This window comes from Lonchura striata, chromosome 37 (assembly GCF_050655825.1).
Source record: "Lonchura striata isolate lonStrDom1 chromosome 37, ASM5065582v1, whole genome shotgun sequence".
In the NCBI taxonomy this organism is placed as follows: domain Eukaryota; kingdom Metazoa; phylum Chordata; class Aves; order Passeriformes; family Estrildidae; genus Lonchura; species Lonchura striata.
This window is the reverse complement of record NC_140739.1, coordinates 9,228,822-9,254,237: the sequence shown is the minus strand read 5'-3', so window position 1 is coordinate 9,254,237 and position 25,416 is coordinate 9,228,822.

The window sequence follows — 25,416 nt, the reverse complement described above, 5'->3', positions numbered from 1 at the left end:
AAAGTTGAATATTGTTAAGTGTTATTCCACAGCTCTGTTTAGCTTTTAGGCTGTATTCCTTTTATCCTTGCCCTCACTGTCCTTTCGTCACACACACACACACACACATTAACATACACACTCACACAAAAACACACAGAGACACACAGACACCGGGACAGTTCTTGACTCCTTTTTGGTTTGATTGCCTGGATTTTGTTTGGTTTTGTTGTTGCTTTGTTTCCTTGCTGTGCCTGAAGTGTCCAGTCAGGAGCAGAGTGACTCTTGCCAAGGAACTCTGTGGTGCTGTCACTTAATATTAAAGCTGTTTTATGCTACTCCCCTGCTGGGGATTTTTATAAGTGTTCTCAAGCCCTCCTTCATAAGAGGGTGAAGGAGCCCTGGCCAAGCTCTGGCCCTGGGGGCACAGGGATGCTGCTAGGGGGTCCCTGTCTCCCTGTTCCAACTTTCAGGGCCCTGAGCCCCTGTCCCCGTGTCAGGCTCTGGGCTTGATCTCCTCGAACATCCTCAGGAGGAGGCTGCAGCGCCAGGGGCAGGGGGACCCAGAGGGACACGGGATGCCACTGTGCACCAGCAGCTTTGGACTTCTCTGGGAGGAACTGTGAGTGGGAGCTGGCTTGAAGTGACCTCCCCAGTAAGGTCACAGAGCCCCTGAGATGTCACTCTGCCTCCTGGGATGTCACAGCCCACCCTGGGATCTCACAAATCCCCCTTGTGATGCCACAGAGCCAGTGCTGCTCTATCACTCTGGGACGTCATACAGTTACGCTGTGATGGCACAGAAGACTCTGGCATCACAAAGTCAGCCCGTGTCACAATCCTCTAGTGCAAGCGGGAATCATGACAGTTCATTTTCCCCATCTCAGAATTAGCAGAAGTAGATAGGCTTATCATGAGAAACCGAATGTGATAAACATGTTAGAAATGAAAGGCTCCAAGTTATTAGTTATTAATTTAATAAAAGTTATTAAGTGTACCAAATATAAGTTTTGAGAAAAATGTAAAAAAGCCACTATAAAAAAAAGTCAGTGTGGAGCCCGGGATTGCCACCAGGTGAGACACAGGTTTGACAGCTGCAGCAGAGGGTCCTCTATGCTTCACACCGACCGTCCTGTCTGACCCATTTTTATACCATTTTCCATACCTGAGCCAGACTCCCTTTTCTACCTTTTTGGAGTGCATGTATTCATGTGGAGTTCTTTTCTCTGTGGCAAGTTGAACAATACGTGTCCGGAGAGTGATGAACACCTGTGTTTGCAGTCCCGGAATTCGGATTTGAGATGTACCTCCCTGATGGCTCTGACTATCTCGGTCTCGGATATTTATCGTGTATTTATCGTCCGGGTGTTTCTCGGACAACCTTGATGCACGATCCCTCTCCGGGCTGGCCACTTTCGTTCGCTTGTAAATAAAGTCCTCCCTCTCTTGTCCAGGTGGCTTTCACATGGTGTTGCAATCACTGTTGCTGGCTTGTGCAATTTAAAAACTTCTTATAAGAGTATAATTTAACAGCACATAACCATAAAATAGATGACAATTTTATTTGCACGAATTCTCCTATAGACATATAACAGTCCTAATGATTCCTTGAGGCCTTGCAGTGTCACAATGTTCTCCATGGTTCCACAGGCCCCATAGTGTCATGTGACTCCTCTGTTCCATGAGTCCTGCAATGTCACAATGGACCTTTGGACCAATGGACAATGGGGCTTTGCAGTGTCACAACGTTCTCCTTTGGCTCCATAGGGTCACAATGGAGCACTGATTACAGGCAGCCTCTCTGTGTTACCCTGGAGCTTTGTTTCCGTGGGGTCTCGCAGTGTCCCAATGGAGCCTTGGTTGGATGGGGCCTCACAGTGTCACAATGATGCCTACATTCCACTGAGGCACACGGCGTCACTAGGGTCCCCTTGCTTCCATGAGGCCCAGCAATGTCACAGTGGTGTCCATGAATCCATGAGGACTCACAGTGTCCCAATGGTCACTTGATCTCACATGGTCCCACAGTGTCCCAATGGTCCCTTGGTCTCACAAGGCCCCACAGTGTCCCAATGGTCTCTTATTCTCACATGGCCCCACAGTGTAACAATGGTCCCTTGGTTCCATGGTTCCTGGTCTGGTGCATTCCCCTCTCCCCTTCTCAGGCCGCCCTGCCAGCTCAGAAATGCTCACTGGGCCAGGGCCTTGGCCAGCAGCCCCTGGGCTCAGCTCCTCTGGAGCTCATCACAGACACTGTGTGCTCCAGGCTCAACCCTTCATTTCCTGGGGAGATGCCAAAGCCTCCACAGGGAACATTTCCCTTTGCTCAGGGGAATTTCGCACAGGTGCCTTGTAGTGACTCTTTGTGTCTGTGTGCACACAGGAGTGCCTGTGCTCAGGGAAATGTGGCAGATATGCTGCTCTCTGAGGGCTTTGGATGCCTTGGATAGCTGAGCCAGTCAGGCCTGGAAGTAAGGTTAAGTCATGTCACCCTGATTCTTAAGATTTTCTAAAGCCTTCTGAGTTTACATTCTGTTGGAGAACCTTCCCACACAATTTCTGTCAACAACATATTGTTTACAATCTTTTATGGGGCTGGACAAACTTGATGTACTAGTGGTTTGTCCAATGTCTTTGGACAGGTGGCTCATTCAATCTCCGATCCAATGTCACCTTTGGGAAAGTATAAAAGTTGGAGTCAGAGAATAAACTTTTAGCTTTACCTTGCAAATAGCAGGTGGCTCGCATCGTGCTTTCACGTGTCTTATAGCGACAAAGTCACAAGTTGTAAGCAAAGTTAAATGCTGCTAAGAGTTGTTCTTTTGCTAATTTGTGAAGCTTAATAGAAGTTATAAGCAAAGTTGAATATTGTTAAGTGTTATTCCACAGCTCTGTTTAGCTTTTAGGCTGTATTCCTTTTATCCTTGCCCTCACTGTCCTTTCGTCACACACACACACACACATTAACATACACACTCACACAAAAACACACAGAGACACACAGACACCGGGACAGTTCTTGACTCCTTTTTGGTTTGATTGCCTGGATTTTGTTTGGTTTTGTTGTTGCTTTGTTTCCTTGCTGTGCCTGAAGTTTCCAGTCAGGAGCAGAGTGACTCTTGCCAAGGAACTCTGTGGTGCTGTCACTTAATATTGAAGCTGTTTTATGCTACTCCCCTGCTGGGGATTTTTATAAGTGTTCTCAAGCCCTCCTTCATAAGAGGGTGAAGGAGCCCTGGCCAAGCTCTGGCCCTGGGGGCACAGGGATGCTGCTAGGGGGTCCCTGTCTCCCTGTTACAACTTTCAGGGCCCTGAGCCCCTGTCCCCGTGTCAGGCTCTGGGCTTGATCTCCTCGAACAGCCTCAGGAGGAGGCTGCAGCGCCAGGGGCAGGGGGACCCAGAGGGACACGGGATGCCACTGTGCACCAGCAGCTTTGGACTTCTCTGGGAGGAACTGTGAGTGGGGGCTGGCTTGAAGTGACCTCCCCAGTAAGGTCACAGAGCCCCTGAGATGTCACACTGCCTCCTGGGATGTCACAGCCCACCCTGAGATCTCACAAATCCCCCTTGTGATGTCACAGAGCCAGTGCTGCTCTAGCACTCTGGGATGTCATACAGTTGCGCTGTGATGGCACAGAAGACTCTGGCATCACAAAGTCAGCCCGTGTCACAATCCTCTTGTGCAAGCGGGAATCATGACAGTTTATTTTCCCCATATCAGAATTAGCAGAAGTAGATAGGCTTATCATGAGAAACCGAATGTGATAAACATGTTAGAAATGAAAGGCTCCAAGTTATTAGTTATTAATTTAATAAAAGTTATTAAGTGTACCAAATATAAGTTTTGAGAAAAATGGAAAAAAGCCACTATAAAAAAAAGTCAGTGTGGAGCCCGGGATTGCCACCAGGTGAGACACAGGTTTGACAGCTGCAGCAGAGGGTCCTCTATGCTTCACACCGACCGTCCTGTCTGACCCATTTTTATACCATTTTCCATGCCTGAGCCAGAGTCCCCTTTCTTCCTTTTTGGAGTGCATGTATTCATGTGGAGTTCTTTTCTCTGTGGCAAGTTGAACAATACGTGTCCGGAGAGTGATGAACACCTGTGTTTGCAGTCCCGGAATTCGGATTTGAGATGTACCTCCCTGATGGCTCTGACTATCTCGGTCTCGGATATTTATCGTGTATTTATCGTCCGGGTGTTTCTCGGACAACCTTGATGCACGATCCCTCTCTGGGCTGGCCACTTTCGTTCGCTTGTAAATAAAGTCCTCCCTCTCTTGTCCAGGTGGCTTTGACATGGTGTTGCAATCACTGTTGCTGGCTTGTGCAATTTAAAAACTTCTTATAAGAGTATAATTTAACAGCACATAACTATAAAAGAGACGACAATTTTATTTGCACAAATTATCCTATAGACATATAACAGTCCTAATGATTCCTTGAGGCCTTGCAGTGTCACAATGTTCTCCATGGTTCCACAGGCCCCACAGTGTCATGTGACTCCTCTGTTCCATGAGTCCTGCAATGTCACAATGGACCTTTGGACCAATGGACCATGGGGCTTTGCAGTGTCACAACGCTCTCCTTTGGCTCCACAGGGTCACAATGGAGCACTGATTACAGGCAGCCTCTCTGTGTTACCCTGGAGCTTTGTTTCCGTGGGGTCTCGCAGTGTCCCAATGGAGCCTTGGTTGGATGGGGCCTCACAGTGTCACAATGATGCCTACATTCCACTGAGGCACACGGCGTCACTAGGGTCCCCTTGCTTCCATGAGGCCCAGCAATGTCACAGTGGTGTCCATGAATCCATGAGGACTCACAGTATCCCAATGGTCTCTTGATCTCACATGGTCCCACAGTGTCCCAATGGTCCCTTGGTCTCACAAGGCCCCACAGTGTCCCAATGGTCACTTCTTCTTACATGGCCCCACAGTGTAACAATGGTCCCTTGGTTCCATGGTTCCTGGTCTGGTGCATTCCCCTCTCCCCTTCTCAGGCCGCCCTGCCAGCTGAGAAATGCTCACTGGGCCTGGGCCTTGGCCAGCAGCCCCTGAGCTCAGCTCCTCTGGAGCTCATCACAGACACTGTCTGCTCCAGGTTCAGCCCTTCATCCCCTGGGGAGATGCCAAAGCCGGAATGGGAACAGGTGAGTGGTTATGTCAGTCTCGGGGGGTACGATAGTGGCTCTGAATCAGAGGCGGTGCGGGGCAGAGCGAGGCCGAAGCATAGCCGGGGTTGGAGCAGAAGCGTTCTCTCCCCCGTGATGATGCAGGCACGGACGGGGCGTGGCCAGGATGTAAAAATTCCTCAGGGCACGGTTCCGTCATCATTCCCATGGCAACAGACAGCCCAAGCCCAGGGCCAATCCCTGTCAGCTTCAGACATGGCCAAATTAGAACAATTATTGCAACAAGAGTCAGTTTCTCCGATTGCAGGGATCGCAAACGTGAATCAGTTGTTAGGAGAAATGCTTAAAGGTTTATCAGGAATATTGCGGAATTTGCTAATGTAAATCAATTGTCAGAAGAAATGCTCAAATGTTTATCGGAAGTGCAGATTGAAGAGCAGAGTGCGGTTCCCACCTCAGCTGGGCAGGCGGCATCGCCATCTAGCGGCGCATCCACAACATTGCAACAGGCGGCACAGAACTTGTCCGGTCAAGGCACTGCGCCATCCAGTGGTGGGACCGTGACATTGCAGGACTTTTTTCCAGTTTCTTATAAGAAAAACTCCAGGGTGAAAAAGGTCACATCTGCACGGCAGCAGGAACCTCCACTGACACCGGAACAGTGCGGGACTCAGGACACTTCTGCTGAGGCGCAGCAACGGGATGAAACGATACGCATCACTGCTTCGGAGAGTGTCCCAGCTTGGACAATTCCAAAATCAAGGTCTGCCAAAATTTCGGGGCAGGGAGAGTCAATTTTAATATCAAAGGGGGTTGTTGAATTTCTTTTACAATATTTAAGCACAGCCTTGGAGTCACAGCCAGAACTGTTGGTTCATCTTCCAAAAATTTTCCAAATAATGCAGGGCAGTCGTGTGTTCTCCTCCACAGCAGATGCTTCACTTTTCTCCAGAGACTCTCAGCCTTCATCTTCGCAGATGCTGCAGACGCCGTTGGTATCGGTGAGTGCTACTGCACCAGAGCTGCAGCCACAACAGATGACTCCACTCTACAGGCAAGTACCCACTGAATTTACGGCTTTGCAGAGTGCAAAAGTGGACTGGCAGGACATTCGAGCAGAGTTGGAGAAGGAGAAAGGTTTATTACAGGGCTCGGGAAACATAATGATGCCAGTGAACTATGACGCTCAGGGCCAAAACCCGAGATGGGAACACCTGGATTGTGGAGCAATCAAAGATTTAGCTAAGGCCATTTGGGACAATGGGTTGTCATCACCATATTTCAAGCAGATGTTAAAAAGTATTTTTGGCATGTATGACTTAACACCATATGATCTTAAATACCTTGCAACATCAGTTCTTACAGACACCCTAGGTCTCATGTGGCAGAAGGCGTGGAGGAGATCCCTGGAGGAGCTGAGAGCCAGATACCAGGGTGGGCCAAATGCAAACCTCACCATGGTGCAGCTTGCTGGTGATCCTCCTGAGGACGGTCTAACTCAACAGGCGGTGAGGCTCCCGCATCACGTGCTCAGCGACATCAAAGAGGCAGCACGGAGGGCAATTCTTCAGATTGCTCCAACGGGGGTCCAGGACAACATCTACACTGAGATCAAACAGGGTCCTTCAGAGCCGTTTTCTTCATTTGTGGATCGTCTTTCTCAGGCAGTGGAGCGGCAGGTGAGTGAGGAGGGAGGGAAACCACACCTGGTCAAAAGCCTTGCGTTCTCCAATGCCAAGCCGGAGTGCAGACGGATCATCAGCATGATGCCGCACCAGGCCACCTTGGCAGACATGATCGAGGCGTGCAGCAAGGTGGGGACACCACAACATGTTGCTTCCATCATGGAGGAACACTTGGGGGATCGAATTGAAAAACGTGTTAGGGAAGTTCTTGCAAATTATGCAAAGGGCAACTCCAGTGCAGACAGACGGTGCTTTGGGTGTGGGACACAAGAACATATTAAAAGGAACTGCCCACAACTTGCAAAGACCAACAAGCCACCAGACCTTTGCCATTGATTCAGGAGAGGGAAACATCTTGCAAGTGAGTGTCATTCACAGACAGATGTGGATGGGAAACTTCTCCCGATTCCGGGAAATGGGAAAAAGAGCGCGAATCAACGCCAGTGCGCTCAGGCAAAAATCCTGGCGGTGACATAGAACCAACAGGAACAATCCTCGGGGAGCAACAAACAGAACCCCTCGGCAGAGCAATCTCCAAAATCCCCAGCAACCCAGACTTGGTACCACCTGGGTTCCAATGCGTCTTGGCAACCTCCAAATTGATGTGTCTTTTGGACAATAGCCATGCAGTGATACCTACAGGTGTCACAGGGACTTCTTGGAAAAGGCAGGACTTTTTAATAATGGCCAGGGACAGAAGAACTATCCTTGGACTTGTTGTTTATCCATCTTTGATTTCAGCAAACCATAATGAGGAGCTGATGGTCACGGCAAAAGCCTTGCGACCACCTCTGACAATTCCACAAAACACACCGATTGCTCGAGCTATGGCTCTGCCATCTCATCCAGAAAGGCAAGCCATGCCGGTGTTCAACAAACGGGACTCTTTTCCTGGTGATCAAGCAGATGTGCATGCATCTTGGGTGAAACATTTGAGCCGGGATCGGCCCATCGTTACTTGTCAGTTGACTTGTAAAGAAAAGACAATTGCTATTACAGGGATGCTTGACACAGGAGCGGATGTTACAGTTATTTCATACATTTTTTGGCCTCGGGAATGGGACTTGGTTGCACCTTTGGGTTCTCTCACAGGCATAGGGGGGAGTTCCCTGTGCATGCAGAGAGAGAATGCAATTGTTGTCACAGGCCCGGGAAAAAAGACAGCAGTTATCCGTCCTTTCATCGTGCAAAAGCCCATCACAGTGTGGGGAAGGGACCTTTTGGCACAATGGGGACTGAAATTAGAATTGGATTTTTAACAGGGGTCACTGTGGCACTCGCCACTCTGAAATTGACCTGGAAAACAAATGATCCTGTTTGAGTGGATCAGTGGACCATAGAGCAGAAAAAATTGAGTGCATTGAAAAAGTTGGTCCAGGAACAGCTGCAGAAGGGACACATCAAACCAACAGACAGCCCATGGAACTCCCCAATGTTTGTCATTCGCAAGAAAACTTCAGGGTCTTGGAGACTGCTTCATGATCTCAGGAAAATCAACGAGGTCATCGAGGACATGGGGCCACTGCAGCTTGGGCTTCCATCTCTCTCGATGATCCCGAGGGACTGGTCGCTTGTGATCATTGATCTCAAGGACTGTTTTTTCAGCATTCCACTTCATCCAGATGATGCTCCACGCTTTGCATTTTCTGTCCCAAGCATCAACAGAGAAGAACCTCTGCAAAGATACCACTGAACAGTTCTTCCTCAGGGGCTCAAAAATTCTCCAAGCATTTGCCAATGGTACATGGCCCAAGCTTTGCATCCATCATGAGAGAAACATACAAAACCAAAAATTATCCATTATATGGATGATCTGCTCATTGCAGCACCAACAAAACAGGAGGTGCAAGAGGTTCGTGACTGTGTGATTGCGCAGGTGCAAAAAGCAGGACTGGAAACTAGTACACCAAAAATACAGGAAATTGCACCTTGGAAATACTTGGGATGGAAGATCACAAAGCAAACGATAAGGCCACAGAAACTGGAAATCAACACAAAGGTCACCAATCTCCAGGACTTGCAACAGCTTTTGGGGGAGATCAACTGGATGAGACCGACCCTGGGAATCACCAATGATGACATCTCGTCATTGCTCGATCTTTTGAGAGGGGACAACAACATCCAATCTCCCAGAACTCTGACGCCTGAAGCAAAAAGAGACCTTGAAAAGATCACAGACATGATTCAGCAGAGAAAAGAACATCGCTCTGTAGAATCATTGCCTTTTCATTTAGCAGTGTTGGCGGAAACAGCACAGCTATATGGGTTGATTTCTCAGTGGGATTTGTCTCAAGTGGACCCTCTTTTGTTAATAGAGTGGGATATTTTAGCTTACAGGCCCTCAAAAACAATTCTCACAGATCTAGAAATGGTAGCACAGATTATTATCAAGGCGAGAACCAGGTTGCTGACAATGTCAGGCAGAGATTTCTCAGTTATTCATGTTCTTTTGAAAATAGTGTATTTTGAATGGGCGATGCAGAAATCACAGGATTTTGTAGTTGCTTTGTTAGGATATCCGGGAGTTTGTACAATTCATTTTCCAGCTCACAGGATGCTGAATGCAAAAGTAAGTTTCAGGGAAAAACCAAAAATAAGCCAGGAACCAGTGGAAGGGGTGACAGTGTTCACTGATGGTTCGGGAAAAACACACAAATCAGTAGTTACATGGCAAAACCCAAAAACAGGGGAGTGGGAATCAGACATTAAAATGGTACAGGGTTCGCCACAAATTGTGGAATTGGCAGCAGTGGTCAGGGTTTTTCAATTGTTTCAGGAACCTCTCAATCTGATCACAGATTCAGCATATGTTGTGAATGTGGTCAAACAGTTAGAGGAATCACTTTTGAAACACACTGACAATGAAATTTTATATTCATATTTGTCATGCATGAGGACAATTCTAGAAAGTAGAGAACACGAATATTTTGTTACACATATCAGGGCACATTCATCACTCCCACGGTTCTTAGCAGCAGAAATGCTCACGCACACAGACTCACAATGACCGTATCTCAGACATTGCCAGATATTTTTGAGCAGGCAAAATTGAGCCATGCATTTTTCCATCAAAATGCACAGCCATTGATGGAATCCTTTCGCCTCTCTAAAAGTCAGGCATAGGAGATCATCAGTGCTTGTCCAGACTGTCAGCTTGTGCAGCCTCCTGCATCTACAGGAACTGTCAATCCAAGGGGATTGCAGAGTCTTCAGCTCTGGCAAGCTGATGTCACAAAATACCCATCCTTTGGGAGGCTCAAAAATATCCATGTTTCAGTAGACACATTTTCAGGGGCGATTTTTGCATCATTACATACAGGGGAGACCGCAGAACATGCCTGCAGACACTTTCTACAAGCATTTGCATCACTCGGGGTGCCACAAGAAATAAAAACAGATAATGGTCCAACTTATACAGGCAAGGTGCTTGAAAAATTTCTGAAAAAATGGGGAGTGAAACACACTTTTGGTATTCCTTATTCTCCCTCAGGTCAAGCAATCATTGAAAGAACACATCAAACCCTGAAATCCCTTTTGGATAAACAGAAAAGGGGAGAGGCAGGCACAACACCTTATATGTGGCTGAACAAAGCTCTGTATGTGTTGAATTTTTTAAATAGTTCATTCTCAGAGCCCACACCACCAATTGTCAGGCATTTTACAAACAGTGCACAAGCAAAGTTAAGGGAAAATCCTTTGGTTTTGATCAGAAATCCGGAATCAGGACAAATTGAAGGTCCATTTACATTAAATCTTGGGGCAAGGGTTTCTCTTGTGTTTCCACACAGTGAGGGCCGAATTGGTTGTCGGCGAGTTACATGAAACCTTTTCAGGTGCGGACGCAGGTGGACGCGGACCCGAGAAGCAAAGAAGAGAGCACGCAGACGGAGGCAGACAACGACGCTGCAGACGTCTCGTCAGACAACGATTGATTACGCAGAGACTTGGGGTTTTTTCGGGTAAATTAAGTGTTATTTAAGTGTTGCTGTATTGCAGGGATTTTCACAGAGGTTGGGGACATGGACATGGAGTTTAGACAGGTAGTGTTCATGTGTCTCATTCTCTTGCCTGTTGCTTTGGGCAATGAGACAGATTTTCCCATGAAACAACCGAGGGAAAATGTGTGGGAAACTTTGGCAAAGGCAGCAGGTCTGGACAGTATTTGTCTGATTCATTCAAAGCCAGGGAAACAATTTTCAACATGTTTGGTAGGTGTGCCAGTGAAGGAGCGGCCAATTCCAAAAAATATCCCTCCAAAGGTTTTGAAAACTTTTTCAGATCCTATGGAAGGATGGCATGTTTGGACGCAATACCTTCCTGTGCCTCACCTGGAACCCCCAGAGTTCGACATTTTTGGGTCAACAAAAATGAAATACTGCATCAAATTTAATCCAGTGGGAGTGGCAAAGACAGATAATCATACAATAGATGTCACTCCAATTCAGCCTTTTTATAAAAATGCATCATCCTGGTGCAATTACACCAAGGTGACGAGCAAATCATCCCTTCAACACCCAGCCACTTTACCGAAGGGAGTGTTTTTGATTTGTGGGGACAGAGTTTGTCCTGATATCCCTGCAAAAGTCAAGGGCAGTCCATGCAGCATTGGGGAGTTCTCATTGATAACACCTGATTTGAAAACTTTAAAGGAACAGACATGCAGGGAAAAAAGATCCCTTGATCAATAGAGTCCAAATTGTGATGATGATGATGTTTATACCTGGGACAAGGCTCGGAGGATTGCAGTTGCAATTTTCTCACCCCAAACAGCATCAGAGGTGGCCTTGACACAATTGGACCACATAGCTTGCTGGTTGAGCAAACACAGTCGTGCCATTTCGTCTGCACTGAGTGACATGTTAACAGACATCAGCAGTGCAAGACAGGCAGTGCTTCAAAACAGGGCAGCAATTGACTATTTGTTGCTGTCACATGGGCACGGATGTGAAGAATTTGAGGGGATGTGCTGCATGAACTTGTCAGATCATTCAAAATCCATTCATGAAAAAATAAAACAGTTAGAAAGTAGTATCACCAAGTTGAAAAAAGTAACAGGATCCTGGTGGGATGATTTCTTTAACCTTTTTGATCTCTCACCAGTGTGGAAAGAAATTTTAAAAACAATATTTTACATTCTTATAGGGCTTGTAGTTCTTCTGCTTATTATGCCATGCATTTTCATGTGTATTCTAAGGGCCTTGAACAAAGTGGCAAAGCAGGTGTTTTTGGTTCAAACAGGGAGGGGAGATGTGGGAACTCAAAATGTCTCTCAGACATTTTTAGAGGTTCCAGGCCTTTGTCAGAGCATTCTAGACCCCAGCAAGCAGCTGGAATCAGCTGTGATTTGAGTTTGAGCCATGGAATGAATTACCAACTTTTAAGGTGGAAAAATCAGTCACAAAGGGTTAGATAGTATAGTAAAAGTAGTTACAAAGTAGAGGGGAAATTTTTTTAGTATTGTACAGGGGGGTTTTAGCATATATACAGGGGGGTTTTTACTTTGTACATGGGGGTCAGAAGTTCTAAGATGGAGGAAAGTGGGCTGTTCCTGTCCTTCCTCTTTCTTCTTCCTTACATCCATGTTCTTGGTGATGTTGGCATTCGCAGATTGGTTTAGAGTAGAAAAGCACTTGGGAATATAGGTAGTAGGTATTGGGGAATAATTGTAAACATGTTATACGTAATATATCTTATAAAAGATAGCAGCAGCCCTGGGTGGGGAGGGAGAAGAAGAAGACACTGGACAGTCAGGGTGTCAGGAGTGTGTGCGTCTCTGCCCGGGCCGCTGATCAAACAGCCGCAGCCCGAGAACATAATCTGTTAGATAACTAGCAATAAATCATCTTGAGACCGAACAACAAGAGACTGTGGAGTTTTTCTTTGGAAGCACGGGTTGGAAGAGAGACTTTACCACCACACGAGACCCCCAAACCAAACCCAGGGTTCTCACAATTTGCAAATCCAATTAAGGGTAAGGACCATCCCATGAGATAAAAAGATAATAGTTCAAGTCATGAATTGATCCACTGGGGAATCCAAGGTTTGTGTGACCACTTTTTATGGGAAAATTTATCTATTGGAGTGTATGACCTGGCAAAGGCAGTCACAAGTGGATGTGTGATTTGCCTGAAAGCTGACCAATAGGTAATGAGAAAAACAGCACATGGGGGAGGAAAACTTGCTTTAAGACCTTTCCAAAACATACAAGTAGATTTCAGTAAAATGCCCTCTGTGCAGAGGTACAAACATTTACTAGTGATCGTAGATCATCTCACTCACTGGGCGGAGGCTTTCCCAATCAAAAGAAGTTGCAAAAATAATCTTAGAAAATATCATACCTCGATACGGGCTAGTCAGTAACATTGACTCACACTGAGGTCCACATTTTGTCGCTTGAACTTTGCATCAAGTAACAAAAGCCCTGGGGATAAGGTAGAGATTGCACACCCCATGGCATCTTCAAAGCTCGAGAAGGGCAGAAAGGATGAATAGAACTCTTAAAAATGTAACAACCAAATTAATTAAAGAGACAAAAATGAATTAGCTCAAATATTTACCTCTTACTGTCTTGTGCATTAGAACAAGACCTCGGTCCGACATAGGAGCTTCTCCTTATGAAATAATGTTTAGACTCCCTCTTCTAATCACCCCTTTCAGTACTGCAGATTATTTAGAAGGGGAGGCAGCAACTCAAAAATATTAAAAAACCATAAGAAAATCCCTAGAAAGCCTCAGAAAGAAGGAATATCTCCCCCAAACCTCCCCTCTAGATACCAATGCCCACATCAGTCCTGAGGATTGGGTGTTAATAAAATCCTAGAGCACCACCACTCCACTAACCCTCAGATTTGAAGGACCTTTCCAGGTGTTCAAGAAAAAGGCTGAACCCATATCACCAGAGTAAAAGGATCAGTGCCACCCCCAGACACCAGACCAGACCCAATAGGGTCACCCACCTCCTCTTGTATATGGATGGTAATTAGGGGACCTGAAGACTTAAAATTAACTTTAAAAAAACTTGCTAGAAGCTGATATACAGTAAGGTAGTAATAACCGTTTCTGAGTTAAAGTACCACAGTAAAAGTTTAAACACTTTGTAATTGTTTAATACGTGTCCTTTAGTCAAAGAAGTCAACTGAAGAAATTTTTAGTTAGAATATTATTCAGTCTTATGTTGCTTCTAGGAATTAAGAGAATTACCCAAAGAAGGTAACCCTCAAAAGCCAGAGACTGTAAGTTGATGCGGGCTTAAGCCCGATCAAAGAAATAGTGGAGGGATTTATTATGAACAAAACAGCCTTGCTGAGACACTTCGGTTTGGGCTAAGTACTGACATTGAAATATTAATTAGCGAATTGCTCCTGAGAATCACCTACACCCCCACCCACACTACCATTCTAGGATTGGGATGCAAAATAGAGAGACCTGTGGAATCACGGGAGGGGGTTTTGGGGATGAAAACACCCCTAAATGGAAGGCTGGGCACAGTGGAGGGGGCTGGATGGGTGAGCTGCTTGGGGAAAAGGGAACCACATCCCTGGTCTGTGTCTGACCTGTCACCATAGCCTGCAGGGGACCAGACTGGACTGGGCTGTGGGAAGCAGGAACAAAGGAACAACTCTTCCTGGTGTTCCCAGGAGGGAAGGACAGGGGACAGCTGCTGCTGCACTTTGGCAGCAGGCTCTGCACATGCCCTCACCCTTCGGCTACCAGGACTTCAGACACAGACTGCACACCTCTTCACCTCCGGCTACCAGTGTGCCACGGAGACTCCAGGGACAGACTCTGCAGCCTTCTCGCCCTTTGGCTACTGGGAAAAAGCTACAACAGCGGGGGTGAGCTCTGTATTGAGCTCCCTTGCTCTGCTGATCTTTTGAATAAAGAGCTGAACATTAATAAAGGCACGAGCCCTGTTTACTACATGAAGGCCCCCAAAATTCCACTAAAAAGCCCCAAAATCCCCTAAAAATCACTGCTGTTGTGCCCCCGTCCCCCGAATCCCCCATACCCCATTCAGGGTGGGCCTGGGACTGCCTGGGACCCCCAGATCTCCATAGGACCCCCTCCAGGAACCCCAAATCTTCCCCAGAGCCCCCCGCCAAAGTTGGCCCAGGACCCCCTGAGAGCCCCCAGACCCCAATTGCACCCAGCCCAGGATGCCCCCTGAGACCCCCTGAGACCCTTCCCAAGACCCCCCCCAGGACCCTTCCAGGACCCTCCAGACCCCGCCCCAAACCCAACTCTGGACCCCCCAGCCTCTCCCCAGATCCCTCCAGGACCTCTCCCAAAAACCCCCAACCCCCCCCAGACCCTCTCTGGGACCCTTCCAGATCCCCCAAAGCCCCTCCCCAAAACCTCCAAAACCTCCTAGGACGCCACCAGGACCCCCCAGACCGCTCCCCCAACTCCGCCCAGACCCTCCCAAGACCCCCCCTCCAGGCCCCTCTCAGGACCCATCCCCACCCCCCAGGTCCCCCCACAATGCTCCAAGACCCCTCCCCAGACTCTCCCTGACACCTCCAGGACCCCTCAGGATCCCCCACCCAAGAGCCCTCCAGGACGCCCAGACTGCCCCGAGGACTCCTCCATGAGCCATCCAGGACCCCCCAGAGCCCTCCCTAAACTCCCCCCGGATCCCTCCCCAAAGGCCCCCGATCCCCCCAGGACCCCTCCCCAGCCCCCCCAGCCCCTCCCAGCCCCCGGCCCCTGTGCGGAGCCCCCTCCCCAGCGTTGCGGCCCCCGCGGCTCCCGCGGCTCCCGCCTCTCCCAGCGCCTCCCCCGCTCTGGCAGCGCCGCCCGCAGGGCCCGCCCGAGCCCGGGGGGCGGGGCCGCCGGGGGAGGGGCGCCGCTCCCGGCTCCCTCTGATTGGCTGCAGCCGCGCGCTGATTGGTTGGTTCGGCACGGGGCGCGCCGCTATTGGCTGGAGGAGCCCGCGCGCGCGGTGCAGGCAGGAAATTGTCAGGGGAGCGCGGCTGAGGAGGGGCTGAGGTGGGGCCGGGGAAACTGAACGGGGGGTTTGGGGCGGCTCGGGGAGAAATTGGGGATTTCTGGGGAACTGACAGGAAATAGGCGTGTGTCTGCTGGGTTTGGGGGAATGAGGGGGCTTTAGGGAGCTTTGGGGGGAGCTTGAGAGCTTCTGGAGCGTTCTCCGTTGGGTTTAGGGGGATCTGAGGGTAATTGCGGGGGTCCGAGGGGACTTTGGCGGAGTTGTGAGAGGAACTGGGGGGATCTGGGGGTTCTGAGGTGGCTCTGGGGTCAATTTTGGGGTAAAGTGGGGGGATCTGAGGGTAATTTGGGGGCTTTAGGTGGGTCTGGGGTGGATTTGGGGCTCTGGGGACACCTAAAGGGGTGCCAGGGGGTGAAGGGGTCGCAGCCCCCCAGACGCCCCCTGAAGCCCCCCTGTCCCCACAGAGGGGTCCCGGCCCTGGCGGTGCAGGACCCCCGGCCCCAGCCCAGCATCTCCATCAACCACCTGAACCGGGACACCAAGGAGGACGGGGATGGCTGGGGGGTCCTGGGGGCTCTGAGAGTGTCCGTGCCTGTCCCCAGGGGCTCAGGCTGTCCCCTGGGTGTCCCCGAGCTGGAGAAGTCCCTCTGCGCCGTTTCCTCGCCGTTTGGGCAGATTTTGGACATTTTGGTGCGGCGCAGTCTCGGCCTGCGGGGCCAGGCCTTCCTCACCTTCAGGGAGATGAGCAGCGCCACCAACGCCCTGCGCTCCCTGCAGGGCTTCCCCTCCTGCGGCCAACCCGTGGGGAGACAGCGACTGGGGGAGTTCTGGCACTGGGGAAAGAACTGCAATGCTGGGGAAAAACCGCCAAACTCTGGCCTCAGATACCCCCAAAGTCCAACTTGGAATCCCACCAAACTCATTCACCCTGAACACCCCAAAGCTTCCCTTTCTATGACAAGCCCATGGTAAGACAGAAATGCTGGGTGAAATCCTGGAATTCTCATGGAAAAAACCCAAAATCCTGAGGAAAAAAAACAAACCCAACCAGGATTCCCCCCAAAATCCCATCAAGAATCCCTGAAATTGAGTTGGAAACACCCCTAAATCCAACCAGGAACCCCCCTAAGCTTCCCCTTCTATGACAAGTCCATGGTGAGACCCAAATCCTTGGGAAAATCCTGACATTTTGGGAAAAAATCCTGAAATTCTGGGAGAAATCCTGAATTCCTGGGGGAAAAACTCAAAATGCAGCCTCAAATATCCCCAAAATCCAACCAGGAACCGCCCCAAAGCTTCCCCTTCTACCAAATGTCCATGGTAAGAGACAAATCAGAGTAGAAGTCCTGGGATTTTGGGAACAATCCTGAAATTCTGGGAAAAACTCCAAAATCCTTGGGAAAAAACCCAAATCCAGCCTCAGTTATCCCTAAAATCCACCCTAACACCCCCCCCCACCCGCCAAAGCTTCCCCTTCCGGGACAAACCAGTGGTAATAGCAGAATCTTCAGGCAAATACCCAAATTTTGGGAAAAATCCTGTAATTCTGGGACAAAAGCACAAAATTCAATTGGGAACCCACCCAAAATCCGTCCAGGAGCCCCCAAGAATTCACCCTGAATCTCCTAAACCTTCCCCTTCTACCCCACAGTGAGACCCAAATTCAGGGAAAAATCCACAGATTCTTGAAAAAACAGGAAATCTTGGGAAAAAGCCTGAAATCTGGGGAAGAAACGGAAATCTCACCAGAAATCCACCCCCCAATCCCCTGGGAATGACCCCAAATCCCTGCTGGAACCTCCCCAATTCCTCTGAATTACCCCAAAATCCTGCTGAAATTCCCTGAATTCCTTCTAGGACTTGCCAAAATCCCTCAAAAACGTCCCTGATTGCTTCTGGAACTGCCCCAGATCCATTCTGGAGCATCCCCAAATCCCTCCGAACTTCTGAAAATCCCTTGGAAGACCCCAAAATCCCTCTTGAAACTCTCCCAGATCCCCTCAGAATTCCCCCAGATCCCTCAGAAAGCCCCAGATCCCCTCTGGAGCCTCTTCCAGATCCCCCCAAAATCCTCGGGAACAAGCCCAAACCCCCCGAGCCGTCCCCAGCTCCCCCCGGAGTGATCCCAAATCCCCCCGGAGCCAGCCCAGGTCCCCTCTGGAAGCTCCCCGAGTCCCTCGGGAAGCCGCAGATCCCCGGGAGCCGCCGGGCAGCGCCGGGAAAGCCCAAAGCCCCGCGGCAGTGCCGCATCCCGGCCGGAGCTGCCCCGGGAGCCCCGCGGGGCCGGGGCCGGGGCCGGGATGCGCCGTCCCAGCGGATCCAGCGCGCCCGGCCGGGCTCGGCCAGCGCGGCCCAGGGCAGGGAGCGCTGGTGGGGCGGGAGCGGGAGCGGAGCGCGAACGGGACCAGCGCAGAGCCAAGGGGGGAGAGGCCCCGGCCCCACAGAGAGCGGGGCCGGAGCGCGGGGCCGGGCGGGGATGGCTCGGCGATTGTCCCGGGCGATTCGGGCACTCGCAGCGATCTCTGCGGGATTCTTGGGCTGCTCCTGGGAGGTTTGGCTGGGATTTTGAGGGAAGTTTTCGTGGGGATTTTTGGGGTGGATTTCCTCGCACTTCGGGTGGGATGTGATAGGACTTGGGGGCATTTTTTGGGGAATTTGAGAGGGGTTTGGTGGGATTTCGGCGCGGATTTTTTGAGTGTATTTGGTGTGGATTTTGCGGGGGTTTAGGGAAATTTTGGTCGGATATTTTGGGTGATTTGGTGGGATTTTTTGTGTGGATTTTGTGTGATTGGGGGATTTTTGGCTGCATTTTTGTACAAATTTTTCTCTGTGGATTCTGTGGGATTTTCATGGGGATTTAGTGGGACTTTTTGTGGGATTTTTGTGTGGCATTTAAGGGGATTTTGGGGGCGATTTTTATGGGGATTTTGAGGGATTTCTGTGAGCCTTGGGGTGATTTTTTGTGGATTTTTTTGGGTGAGTTTTGTGGGCTTTTGGGTGGAATTTTTGTGGAGATTTACCTGGGATTTTGTGTGGTTTTTCTGGCATTTTCAAGGAATCTACAGTGGAATTTTTGTGGGAATTTTATGGTATTTTTGGTGGGATTTTTTGTGAGGATTTTGAGTCGATTTCTATTGGATTTTGGGGAGTTTTGGGGGATTTTTTAGGAAGATTTTAGTTGGGTTTTGGGTGTTTTGGGGGGGATTTTTATGGGATTTTGATGATATTTTTGTGAGGACTTTTGGTGATATTTTTGTGAGGGTGAGTGGTGCCTTTGGTTCCAACCAACTTTCCTCCCCGAGCCAACGTTACCCACTCCCTCACACGTCCCCCCCGTGCCTTCCCACTGCCTTGTCCTGTCTGGGCTTCCACAGCCCCTCATCCCTTCGTGGCCCCGTCCCCTCAGGGTCTCCCCCAGCCTGGCCAACCTGATCCATCAAGAGGCACCTGGGAGCCCTCAGCATTCCAGGCAGCAACACACGGGCAGGAGGACACGGATGGCGCTTCCTGCCTGGGACAGGGCTTGTGGCCATCTCCAGGCACCGCTCTCACAGAGATCCCCACAGCTCCAGCCCCTGCCCATCTGCTCTGTGGGCAGCACAAAGGCTTCAGCAGAACCACCAAAGGCCAAGGGGCTTCTGGCCATTTTCCCTGCAACCCTGCATGCCTGGGCAGCTTGCTGAGCCCAGGAACCCTTTTCTCCCTCTTCCCCTAGGCCCTGCAGAGCCTGGGCAGCAAAAGAAAGATCCTGGGAGTCTGTCTATTACAACACATCCTATATTTCTATGCTAAAGAAAAACAAAAAGAAGAAAAGAACAATCCTAAAGAAACGAAACATTACTGCTGGCTCGGGTGGTCCCAGCAGACAGAGCCTCTGGGATCAGCTCTCTGCAGAGCTGCAGCAGCGCAGCCAGCCGAGCCCTGACAGACGAGGCCGTCTCCTCCATGCCCTGCAGAGCCGATCATGCAGGCTGTGGAAGCGGGAATATCGAGCTCTCTCTATTCCCTGGAGGACAGACAATGTTTGAACTGCCAGGCTCGCAACGGCGACACTGATGTCATTGGCCGTGTCTTCTAGGGCTGAAAGAGAGAGGAACAGCGCCATGGTCAGTTCCCGCATCTGAGGGGACCCGAGGAGATCCCTGTGCCAGGGCCATCCCAGCCGGCTCTGGCCATGGCCAGCAGGGAGCAGGGACCAGCTGGATCAGCCCAAAGCTGCTAGCCACGAATCCCCCAGGTGCCCTGAAAGCTCTGTGTGCTCTGTCCACGCCGCCCCTGGTCTGCACAGGGAGCAGAGCCCTCCACAGCCGGGGCAGGGCTCGCAGCTCCCCCGCCAGCCCTCGCGTGCAGCCCGCTGCCCTCACTCACCCTCACAGATGAGATGGAGCTCTTCCTTCCTCCCCCTCAGGTACCGCCCGGCCGTCCCTGGGAACACAGAGCCTGTCAGGCCCAGCGGCACAGCTCCCTGCCAGCGGCGCCGCCAGCCCTGTGCCCACACGCCCTCCTGGCCCGGCTCGTGGCTCACCCATGAACCTGACGGCCGCCTCTCGCAGGGGCTCCTGTGGGCTCTGCAGGTAGGGCAGGGCCCGGCGCAGGTGCTCGGCCACGCTGCTGCTGTCCTCTGCCAGCTGGAGAGAGCGACAGGAGGGAAGGGTTGGCCCCGCAGCCCCCCGGGCCGGGGCTCCATGGGCACCCGGCTCGGGCCGCAGGAGCCTGGAGCAGAGCCCGCGCGGCCTCGGGCTGCAGCAGCGGGCAGGGGCACAGCTGCCAGCCCGCACACCGAGCACCGCGCTCAGGGGCTGCTCCAGGCTGGGGCTGCGGCTTCCCGGCCCTCCTTACCAGGATCTCAATGAACCTCCACAGTTTCTCCTTCTTTACAGGCTTTTCAAGAACTCTCCTGTTCAGGAATTTGGCCACACAAAGCAGGGTTTCCCAAGAAGCCTGGAGAGCAGTAGAGACACGGAAATGGCCCCACAGCCCAGGATCAGCATCCCTGTGCCAGGGCCAGGAGGAGGATGCAGCCTGCCAGGCGCCAGGGCAGGAGGCAGCCAAGCCCCCTCCCAGGGCGACAGCAGCAGCCCGTGAGTCCTCACCTCTGCCACACTCTGATTCTCATCATGGCAGTGGAAGAAGAGTGGGAGCAGGCTGTGACACACTTGTGTCATCAGGAACTTTTTCTCTTCTTCCACTACAGTAGACAGCAAGGCTCGAAATACAAACATGGAGATCCACTGCACATGCCAGTCATCCTGTGTAACAGGAAGGAAACAAGACCTTGGCATCAGCTGATTCTGGCCCACCTTGGCGCAGGCCTGCATCTCCACAGGGCACCAAGTGTCTGGGCAGCAGCCAGTGGCCGTGGCTGAGGGCACAGAGCCTTACGTGTTCAAAGAGTGGCAGGAGCACCTTAGCCAGCTGCAGGGCGATGGGGCTGGGTATTGGGGTGTCATTATCCAAGAAGAAATCACTAAGTAGAACAATGCTCATCCTGACCACATCACTATCATTTTCCTGCAGGAGCTCCCCGAGGCTTTCAGTCAGGCTCCGCATTCTTTTGGCCTGTGCGGAACAAAAGTGTGTGAAAGGCCACCCTGCTGCCACAGGGCCCAGAGGCCAAAGGCCTGTCCCGCAGCCCTCGGGCAGCTGAAGTGGGAGGCAGGAGAGCTGGGAGCGGCTGACCCAGTGCCTGAAGACCAGCAACTGCGTTCCCCAGCACCACGCTGCCTGCACGGCTTCAGCTGCTGCCCCCTCCTTACCATCGAGGGATTATCCCTGACCAAGAGGAGGGCTCTCAGAACCTGGCGGCGCATCTCTGTGTGCTCACTCAGCAAGTGCCTCGACAAGAGATCCATGATGCTGTCACTGCATGCACTCAAGTCCAGGCAATGCAGGACCTGAAAGGCACAGGGCAGTGACAGGGGACCCGGCCGGCAGGAGCCCAGAACCGCACAGGGCGGGGACCAGGCAGCAGCACAGGGCGTGGGCACCATCCCAGGCAGCTGCGGCTACGAGAGGGCAGAGAGCTGGGAGGCAGCGCCGGCCTTCAGACTCACCTCCACAAGGAATGCCAGGGCAGGGAAGTGCCAGTATGGCATCTCTTTGCGGAGCAACTGAAGGAGATAGTCTAAGATGCTTTTACACTCATCGATGGATTCTTTGCCCATCTCCCTGGAAGGCAGAAAATGGCACTAAGATGTGGCAGCAGCTCTCTGGCCTCAGAGAGAAACAAACAACTTTCCCAGGCATCGCCTGAGAAAGTCTGAGAAGATCAGAGGAAAGAATGAAAAAACATTCTTATCTTAACATGCTGCACCTGGCATTGTGAACATTCGGAATATGTTACAGAGATTTGTCTACCAAAATGTGCTTTCTTAAGTAACTAATGGTATAGTGTTTAGACTAGAAAACACATTAAATCAACCTATATCATAACTATCTATAAGAACAATGGGTTTCTTAATAATAATTATTATTGATCGGACCTCTGAAATACATGGAGTCAGTGATAATTACTGGCCGGGGGCCCGCTCCTACGACACTAAGACCCTGAGTCGGGGGGGAAGCCCCTCCCAGGACAGACTGATGCAGTTCTTGTCTTTACCCCCCACCCTGCAGGGGGACCTGGGCCCTTTGAGATGTGGCTGCTGCTGGGCACCCTCCTCTCCCAGCCTTTCCCAGTCTGCTTGGCTGTCCCTCGTCCCTCTGGCCCATGGCCATGGGGACTGAGTGGGATATCCCAGCCACAGAGCACAAATGCCGGGAGCAATGGGGAGAAGGGGGTCTCACCTGGCCAGCAGACCCACGGCATAAATGTGGGTGTCAGCACAGAGCAGCGTGTCCCAGCCACGCTTGCGCTCCATTGACAACACCACATCCTCATAGTCCATTTGGCACAGCAGGGACTTCAGGGTCCTCACTGCAAACCTGAGTGCAGAGCAAAGCCCGGGTCACACTGGGAGCACTGGCTCCTGCCCTGGCCATGTGGCAGGGACAGAAGGATTGGGATAGAGCACCTGTTGGGGCTGCTGGCAAGGCCATGTTCTTCCTGGCATCCCTTCCAGAAGGTATCCACCTCCTCTGGCATCTCTTTGGTGCTGAAGAACACTTGGAAGAGCAGATGCACAAATAACTGCGGGAAATGCTCATCCACTATATCTGGGACACAGCGCTCCTGAAGGATCTTCCATATCACCACAGTTGCCTGCAAAGGACAAAGTCCCCCGAGGCAGCGTTCAGTGCCAAGGTGTCCGTGTGACAGGGCCCGAGCGTGGCAGGGAGAGGCCCAGAGAGACACAGGGGGAGCAGCGGGCCTGGTGGCCCTGCAGCTGTCCCTAGGCCAGCTTTCAGGCCAGTGCCTGAGGCAGGGAGATGCAGTGGGGAAAGGAGGATGGAGAGCTGCTGGACAGGTGGCCTTGGGGCCAGCAAAGTCCACTGGCAGAAACTCACAGCCAGGGCAAAGACAGTCATTCTGTTCCCATCGCAGGTGCTCATGCTGTGCTCTGGCCAGCTCCCCAGCACATCCAGGAGTATCTGCTGTGCCAGCTCTGCAGTCCAGGGTGTGCACATGATGGTCTTCCACATGGCCATGGCAGCTCTGCGGGGTTAGAGCTCTGTCTCAGGGCATCTCAGACACAGCACCGTGGTCTGGGCATCTCTAGAGGCCCGGGTTGACTGCCGGCTCTGCCTTTGCCCACTGCCCCTCTCCAGCAGCAGCCAGGCAGCCCAGCTCTGTGGGGACAGGCCCCTGTGGGACAACGAGGGAGCATGACAGCAGGCTTGGGGCTGACATGCCAGGGCCTGGAAAGGGAGCAGCCAGAGGGCCCTGGGACTCTCTGTTGGTCAGAAACCTGGCCCAGGCTGTACAGGGCGATGGGTTGGGGTGAGCCCTGAGCCCTCTGGGCAGATGGGCCCCATACCTGTCACAGGATGGGGCCACACGCAGGAGTGTCATTACTGCCTCATTTGGCTGCGCTTCTGTGAGATACAGCAGGGCGTTGTCCAGCCTGTGCTCAGCAGAATCATTGGCCATGAGCCACTGGTGGATGTATCTCACCATGCCGGGCACCTGGAGAAGGCACAGGGAGACTTGGAAAGCTGCCAGAGGGATCAGCGTTCCCAGGGTCCCCAGAGAAGTGCTTCCCTTCCCGCCGCACTGCGATGGCCTCAAAGGCTCACAGGGGCCAGCACTAGTGGCTTGGAAAGCCATGTGACTCATGGGGCAATTGAAGCCTGGCCACATCTGCTTACTTGCTCTGCTCTGGGAACACCACTCTGCACAAGCAAATCCAGCAGGGCGGCACTGGTCTCATGTCCGAGGAGCTCTGAGTATGCTCTGAGCCCAGGGCTCATGACACTGGTCTCTTCCTGCCGAATTCTCTTGATGAATTTGCAAACAAGCTGTAGGAGAAGAGCAAGAAGCCATGGGGTGCTGCAGGTGTGCTGCTGGGCTGAGCAGTGCCAGCAGGCCCAGCCCAGGTGGGGATGGCTGCAGGTACCTGTGCTGTTCTGTGGAAGCGGCCATGGGCGGGTTCCTGCTCTTGTGTCTGGTCCAGGGCTGCATCTGGGAAAGAGCGAGCGCAGCCCGAGCTGAGGGGCTGCCGGAGAGGCCGGAGAACACAGCCCAGCCCTGCGCTGCCCAGGCAGGGACAGCCCCGTGACGGCCCAGGGCATGGAGCACGGCTGTGGGGTGTCTGCCCGGCCCCTATTCCATCCTGACCATGGGCATGGCCCCAGGGGATGGGATGGCATGGCATGGCATGGCATGGCATGGCACAGCATGGCATGGCATGGCATGGCATGGCATGGCATGGCATGGGGCCAAGCTGGCTGCAGGCACCAGCCCTGCGGCCCAGCTCTGCCACTCACCCTTCTGCCGTGGCTGGAACTGCTCCAGCTCTTCAGGCTGCTGTGCTGGGGCAGTTCCAGGGCCTTCTTTCTCCTCCTTCCCCCAGGCCAGCTTGGGCACGCTCGCAGGTCTGTGCTCTACGACACTGCCTGGATTCATGGCTGCTTGCAGAAGGTGAAAAGGAAAAGGTCCAAGTCAGCAAGTGCTGCAGTCGTGCCTTGAGGGCACCTGCAAGTGTGAAGACTTGGCAAGGCTACAGGACAGCAAGTCCTGCACTCTGCTCTTGGGGCTCCAGCCACAAGGACAGGAGACTCCTGTCAAGGACAGTGAAAAGCAAATGCCACAGTCTGCCCTCGAGGGCAGCTGCAGAAGATTTGCCTTGGGAAGGCCAGGGGTCACCAAGTGCTCTGCTCTGGCCACGAGCTCACCTGCAGGAGTAATACCTTGGGAAAGCTCTGGGTCAGCAAGGAACGAGTGGCTGTGCGAGGGCTCCTCACAGCACCGCTCTCTCGCGTCCTCTCTCGTCGTGTGCACCGAGCACTGTGGAGTGTAACTGTAACTTGTAACTGCCAACACCTCTGCCAGAGCGTGTCACCAAGGGCCCTTGGAATCCCTGTCCCGTTCCATTCCATGGTGACCATGCTGCACGGTGTCACCAAGGGCCCTTGGAATCCCTGTCCCGTTCCATTCCACGGTGACCATGCTGCACCCTGTCACCAAGGGCCCTTGCACGCACTGCCACCTGCCCTGGGGCCACCCCGTGCCCACCCAAAGTGGCCCAGGTTGGAAGGAATCCCTGGCCCCAAGTGTCTGAGACAGCCCGACGGGA